This window comes from Notechis scutatus, chromosome 2 (assembly GCF_049901735.1).
Source record: "Notechis scutatus isolate UNSWTSFEM ecotype Mainland chromosome 2, rNotScu1.2, whole genome shotgun sequence".
Taxonomy (NCBI): domain Eukaryota; kingdom Metazoa; phylum Chordata; class Lepidosauria; order Squamata; family Elapidae; genus Notechis; species Notechis scutatus.
This window is the reverse complement of record NC_142010.1, coordinates 84,411,578-84,418,984: the sequence shown is the minus strand read 5'-3', so window position 1 is coordinate 84,418,984 and position 7,407 is coordinate 84,411,578. Positions and strand designations below refer to the sequence as shown.

General features: G+C 35.0%; 1 long non-coding RNA gene across 1 annotated transcript; it reads left to right on the top strand.

Moving 5' to 3' along the window:
• The first annotated feature begins 809 nt into the window (after positions 1–809).
• LOC113425414 (uncharacterized) lies at positions 810–2,032 on the top strand. Its single transcript, XR_015747296.1, has 2 exons — positions 810–903; positions 1,543–2,032. It is a non-coding gene; the product is annotated as an uncharacterized LOC113425414 (long non-coding RNA).
• Positions 2,033–7,407: the final 5,375 nt, after the last annotated feature.

Here is a 7,407-nt window from a genome sequence, read left to right as displayed (position 1 = left end):
ACAGAAATGAGAATTGGGGTATGTCAAGAGATCCAGAAAAAAGCATGGGTTATGGTGGGAACTAAGTAAAAGTGGTCCTTGGGTGACAACAAATCATTCAGTGGCCATTGAAAATTGTGATAGGGCTGATTGAGTAGGGTTATGACTGGTCCTCAGAGTTCCACCTGTTGTAGTGTCTCTGTGGTTATATAACCATGATTCAAGCACTTAGCACCTAGCTCACAATTACAACATTGCTGCAAGACATGGTCACATAATAGCAATTTCCAATGTTCCTGCTGTCTTCCCACAATCAAAGTCAACGGGAAGCTAACCAGAAGTTGTGATCACATGAAGTCCTCACCTAACCTGTGCAGTCCTTGTTTAATGGCAGCAACCAGAACTGCTGGAACTGCCATTGCTAAGTGATGTGGTCATGTGACATTGAACTTTACATTTGCAATTAAATGACCAGTATGGAGACCATTTGGAGAGCATGAATGAGGACTGAATCACCAAATAAATACATCAAGGAAGAATGGATGGGTTGAAGAGGAAGGTCTTGGTGGGTTCAAATTAGGTAAAAGGTGAGTTCTAGTGAGATCAAGTTATGAGATTCTACAAAAAACAAAGGTAAAAGTCTGAAGAAGAAAAGACAATATATTAAGTGTACTGGTACTGGAAATACAAGGATGGCAGGTGGAAAGGTATGGAAAGGCATTACAAGCGGTGTTGGAATAAGCTAAATTTAGATAAAGTTTCTTTGTTTATCTCATGTCTTTGACTTGGTATTTTTGACTTGGTATTTTTTACTTCCTTTCTGCACTTCAGGATAATGTTGCTGCCTCCAAAAAAGAATATCCTGATACATGTGCTGTATGATGTATGATACAAAGATATGGATTTCTGCAGGAACTAATGTGAGTAAGATTTTTTTTAAAAGAAAAAAGTGCATTTTGAACCTTTTATCTGAAGATTTTTAAAAAAAATAATAATATGAGGATGATGAATCTTAATAGAATGATTTGGGGAGGAATAGCAAAGATTTGCTGCTGTAATACTTTAGACTGAAACAACTTAAATGTTAGGAAAAGTGAAGAATTTCCTGTTGCTGTCCATTCAGGCAGAAAGTGGGAGATGTTTAAGTTACTGGGGTATGCACACACATGAAGACAGTCTGAGCTAGCTTGTATATTCCAACAGGAAACATTTAGTTAAATAGAAGTGAAAATTATGTTTGTTCATTAGTTAATTAGTATTCCACATTTTCTCCAGGATCTCATATATGATGTCACTATCCCCACACTAACTTTTATAATCACAGCAACGATCCCATCAGATAGATCTAGCTAAAAGGTAGTAAATTGCAATCATTTGTATATTTCCCAGGGGTTTCAAATTTCTTCACTTCCAAAATACCATCTAACGGACACGTTGGTTGTGACCTTCTGAAAATCAATGTCCATTCATCTGGAAGTTGCCTGTGCACTGCTGTATTTTAAAGGGTTTGAAGGGGTAATATGTAATTATTTTCATCAGCTATCTCATCCTTTCCTTTTACAGGGAGTGTGATAGGAGCAAGAGCTTCTTTTGAGACTGCTGGACCTATCAAACAGAGGTGATATTCAGCAGGTTCTGACCAGTTCTGGAGAACCGGTAGCAGAAATTTTGAGTAATTCAGAGAACCAGCAAGTACCACCTCTGACTGGAGATTTTACAGTATCCTTTCCCTGCCACGCCCACCAAGCCACGCCCATAGAACCGGTAGTAAAAAAAATTGAATCCCACCACTGCTATCAAAGAATACCCTTATTCCTATTAACATTATTCATATCACTGGCTCTAGTTGTTTGAACAGTAGCCTACTCTTCTTTATCTGATAGTTCCCAGAGAAAATACTTCTTTGGTGTTTGCTATAGGATTGCTCTTCCTCTTTCTAGTTCATCCAGTATTGTAGCTCTGTTTGAAACTTGCTGTTCCAAAAGAACACTACAAAAAATCATGTCAATTATACAGTTTTGTGCAGCATTAAAAAAAATATCTAAAGATGAAATGATTATAATTTCCCAACTGGATTAATTGTATCTTTCTTTCATGCTTTTTTCCCATAAGTAGACAAAACATTCATTGAAAAATTGGCAGTCAGGCATGGGTGATTTTGTGCAAGAAGAGAAGTAATGTGCTTGTCAAAGCTACTTTTAAAATTACATCCATCAACGACAGCAACACTGTTATAATTTCTGTAAACAAACGTTTCAGCTGAGTAGCCCTCCTGAAGGAGGTTTTACTGCTTTCAGATGTAATTGGCAAATACAAAATACAAAATCCATTTAATTTTTATCTCACCTCTTAGTTCAAAACATTCTCTTTGCTGCCCAATGAGAAATGGAGAATGCAAGATGTTTTGAGACTCTTGCCTTAAGTCTGGACATTTGTAAAAAATATCTGACTTTTCTCTCCCCCTCCCTCCCCCCATCACAACTTACACATTCTGGCTATTATAAAGCACCCTTAAGAATGATGTGACATATTTCAATAATAAAATCCCAAGCATGCTTTGATTATTTTAAATTATTGTCCCTTTTGCTCTATTTAAGACTATCATGTGATTAGGAGTAGAAACAATTAATTATTAATATAATTTATATATACTATTAATTGAATGAAATGGATCCAAAGAATGAGATTTGGTTTTTTTAAAAAAACTATCCAGTTGCAATTTTCAGTTCACTCACACAAACCCAGAGATTGTTTTCTTTTAAACCCTACATAAGGAGCAAAGATTTTAAGGATTAAACTTCCACCGCGCAGCACAGAACTATTCTAGATGTTTCAAGAGCAAGTAGAGGCTTGCATCTGAAATATTATGTGAATCAGTCCTAAATTCCACAACTACAAATATCTAGATTAATGTTGATATTTGGGGAAGTTGCACCTTGAAACATGGATAAAAAGTAAATTACATCATTAAAATATTGGATAGAGTCCAAAACAAATGTGAATTATATGATTGTAATACTGCCAGATTAATTATTATGCCAAGGAAATTGGATCATAATTAGAGCATAAATGAATCTTCTGCTTCATAGAAACTCAGTATCAGCCTTTGTATTTCCCCTGGGCAATTCTTTTCCCAGAACTGAATTCTAGAGAAGCCATTATGCAATTCATTCATTCATTCATTCATTCATTCATTCACTCACTCACTCATTCATTCATTCATTTTTGGTATTTTTGTATAAATACGTGTGCAAATCCATCTCTGCCTCTGATCCAAAACCACGAAGTTACATTCTTCACTGAGGCGCATGAGGATTCTGCTCCTGCTATGATTCCTTTTCAGTTGAGATCAAAGACTGTTGCAGTCTTTATATAAAACCCCTGTCATTTTTACATTGAAAAGAAGCATGCAGATGGGTGAAACTAATAAGGTACAGTATGACCTAATCTGATTCCCACATCTCATAAAAATAGTTTAGTATCACATGCCACGCAGTGTAATTCTTGGCTAAACAAAAGCACTTCAAAATACTTTTCAAAATATATACTTTGAGAGAAAGCAGGTTCCCTGCAAGTTCAGTGTATTTGTACAAATTTAAGAGAAACAGAGAATGCTGCAGAAATGGGATGGATCCTTGTATAAATTGGCACACATGAAAAGTTCTGGCTTGAAATAATTTGTCCATCAATATTTCAAACTTTCTCTTTCTTACACCTCTCTTCCTTGCAGTCTTTCTCCACTAATTATCCAATCTATTTCTTGGCAAGCTAGAAAAAAGTGGAACAGATAGCACCACCACTAGATGGACTCGCAACTGGCTGACAATCTGTACTCGACGAGTAGTCCTTAATGGGTCTAAGTCTACATGGAGGGAAGTAAGCAGTGTCTTAGGCCCAGTACTCTTCAATATCTTCATTACGACTTAGATTAGGGAATAGAAGGGGAATTTACCAAATTTGCAGATGATACTAAGCTGGGCAGGAATAGCGAACACCCAAGAAGATAGGCTCAAGATCCAGATGGATCTTGACAGACTAGAACCATATCTAACAAAATAAAATTCAATGTAGAGAAAAGTAAAGTCCGACACATGTAGACCAAAAGTACACATATAGACTGGGTGAAACCAGGCTCAATAGCAGTAACTGTGAGAGGGATCTTGGAGTCTTAGTGGACAACCAGCTAAATATGAGCCAGCAGTGTGCAACAGCAGCCAAAAAAGCTAATGCAATCCTAAATTGTATTAACAGAGGGATACAATCAAGATCAAGGGAAGTACAAATACCACTCTATAAAGCCTTAGTAAGACCACGCCTAGAGTACTGCATCCAGTTTTGGTCACCACATTATAAAAAAGATGTTGAGACTTTAGAAAAGTACAGAGAAGAGCAACCAGGATGATTAGGGGACTGGAGACTAAAACATATGAAGAAGAGAGAGTGTTATTGCAGGTGCTTCTCTGGGTTTCTATCAGTGGCTGGAGTCTGGTGTTGAAATTTACAGAAAGAAGATTATAAGACTCTAGAGAAGAGAGTTATAAAACTGTTTGGAACTTAACAAAAAGCCTTGGATAATTAAATAGGTGCAGTGTGTTCCTTCTTTTTTTACATTGGGCTATTCTCTACTGCAACAAACCCCCTCCTTATTAGTTTACTATTTTTGATAGCCACTTGGATCTCTGGCCTTTTGGAATTAGTTTTTTTTTTTTTTTGTTTTTTGTTTGTTTCTGGAGTCTATTTTTTATTTTTACATTTTATTTTAAAGGGAAAATCTTAGTATTAATTTTTCTTTTTCTTTTTAAGGGAGTAGTTTTTTGTCTTTTCCCCTTTCCCTTCCCATCTTTTTATCTACTTCCTATATTGGTTTTTTTCTGTGGCTCTTTTTGTTGTTCTTTTTATACCCGAGACTTTTTAATTGGAATAAGGTGTTGAAGAACCTGAAGAATTTTATTTTATTTTATTTTTTTTCTTTGCCACCTACAATATTTAACAATTTTTCCTTTTTCTTTTTATGTTTTTTTTCTTTTTGGGGGGTTTTCTCGCTATTTAACCAATTGATTGGATTAAGGTGTACAAGAACCTGAAGAAGCTTTTCTTTAATTCTGCTTTCCTTTTTTCTCCACTATTTTACTTGGAATTACAACTGGTCATTACACAAGTGGATTAAGGTCTAGAACCTGAAGATTTTGAATTGTTTGAAATGAGCAGGAAACCAACAGCGGCTGGTTCCTCAATTCCTACTTCTTCCTCTTCACCATCTGGAGGACAACGCTCAATACAGATGATGTTACAACAAGAAAAAGAACAGGAAAAGGTGACGCTGCAGATGATAATGCAAGGAATTCAAAACATACAAGCGAGAACAGAGAATATTGAAAAGAGAACAGAGAACATTGAACAAAGAACAGGAAAAACTGATGAAAAGGTGGAGAATATTCAACAAATGATGATGAAGTATGATGAGAGATTCCAAAAAATTGAAGAAGATAAACAAGGAGATAAGAAGATTGGAGATATTGATGGCAGATTAACCATTGTCAAACAAGATAAAAGTGGGATGCTGGGATGGCAGATGGACAGATCAGAATTTTATCTTAGATTCCAAAACATAGAAGAAGAAAAAGGACAAAATTTGACAGAGATAATGGTAGAAATCTTGGCTGAGGCACTGGAAATAACTAAAGAGAAGATGATGGATGGAATAGATGAGGTTTTTCAGGTTTTCACAAGATATGCAATGAGAAATAGTTTGCCAAAAGAAGGTCACATTAGATTTACAAAGAAAGCCATTAAAACATAAATATTACAGGTGGCAAGAGAGAAAACACTGAAATACAAAGATAAGGAGATTGTGGTTCTGAAACAAGTACCCAGAAGAGTGAGAGAGATGAGAAGAGAGTATCGATTCTTGACTAAAATACTACTCAAAAAAGAGGTGAATTATAGATGGTTGATACCAGAAGGTTTAATGTTTACATGGCAGGAACAAAGACACAGAATTGACTCAATTGAGAAAGCAGAATTATTTTATACAGAATACTTTGGAGGGAAAGAGGAGGAGACAGAAAAAGAAATGTCATTAATTGAATTCCAAGAGGACTGTCAATCAGTGATTGAAAAAGAAGAAGGTGCAGTAGGCAGAAAGGTGGAAGCTAGAGAACAAGAACCAAGATCTACCAGGGCTGCAAAACCTACTTATAAAGTATAACCATGGAAGAGAAAAAATTGATTACAATTAATATAAATGGACTTAACTCAACTGTTAAAAGAAGGAAAACTTTCCATAAATTAGAGAAATTAAAATTTGATATAATCTGCCTACAAGAAGCACATATTAAAAAGCAATATGAACAACTATTGATACAGCCAAAGCTAGGGAAAATATTTACTTCTCTGACACAATGTAAGAAAAGAGGAGTGGTCCTATACATTAAAGATACTATTCCAGTGAAATTGATCCACATGGATGATGATGGAAGACTTTTAATGGTGGAAATAATGGACAATAATACAAAAACACTCCTGATAGCAATCTATGCTCCGAATGAAAATCAAGAAGAATTTTATAGAAAATTACATATGAAAATAATTGAACTGGACTATGTTAATATCTGTATGATGGGAGACTTCAATGTAATAGTAGATAATAAACTGGACTATACAACACAGAAAACAACAAAGCAAAGCAGAAACACTCTCCTGAGATCCTTTTTTAAAATGATAGATGAAATAAATTTAAAAGATACATGGAGAGAAAGAAACGCTAAGACCAAACAATATACCTTCCATTCAAATAGACATTCATCATGGACCAGAATAGATATGATATGGATGTCAACAGAATTGATCGCTAATCTCCAAGAAATAGATATTGAAACAAGTACCTGGGCAGACCATAATCCAATGACAATTAAATGGAAAGGACAAAGAAGAAGATCTAGATGGACGTTAAATAACACTATACTAAAAGAAAAAGACTTTATACAGAGAATGGAGAAAGAACTGGCTTTTTTCTTCAAAGAAAATAAAAAGAAGACACATCAATGCAGAATGTATGGGATAAAATGAAGGCATATGCCAGAGGCTTGATAATAGACTACACAAAGAAAAGAAATATTATGAAAAGACTAGCCTCTAAGACATTACAGGATGAGTATAAAGGACTTGAAAAAGAATTACAGAAAATGCCACAGAAAAAGGACATTAAGTTAAAAATGGATACAATTAAACATAAAATGGGATTAATGGAAAAAGAAGAATCAGAGGTGCGAAACAGAACTATTTTGAAGATGCAAATAAACCAGGTAGATGGTTAGCATATAAACTGAGAAAGGAGAGAGAATCAAGGAAAATATTGCAATTAATAGATAATCAAGGCCAAGCTTGCTATGTAACTAAAGAGAAGAAAAAAAATCATACGAGATTATT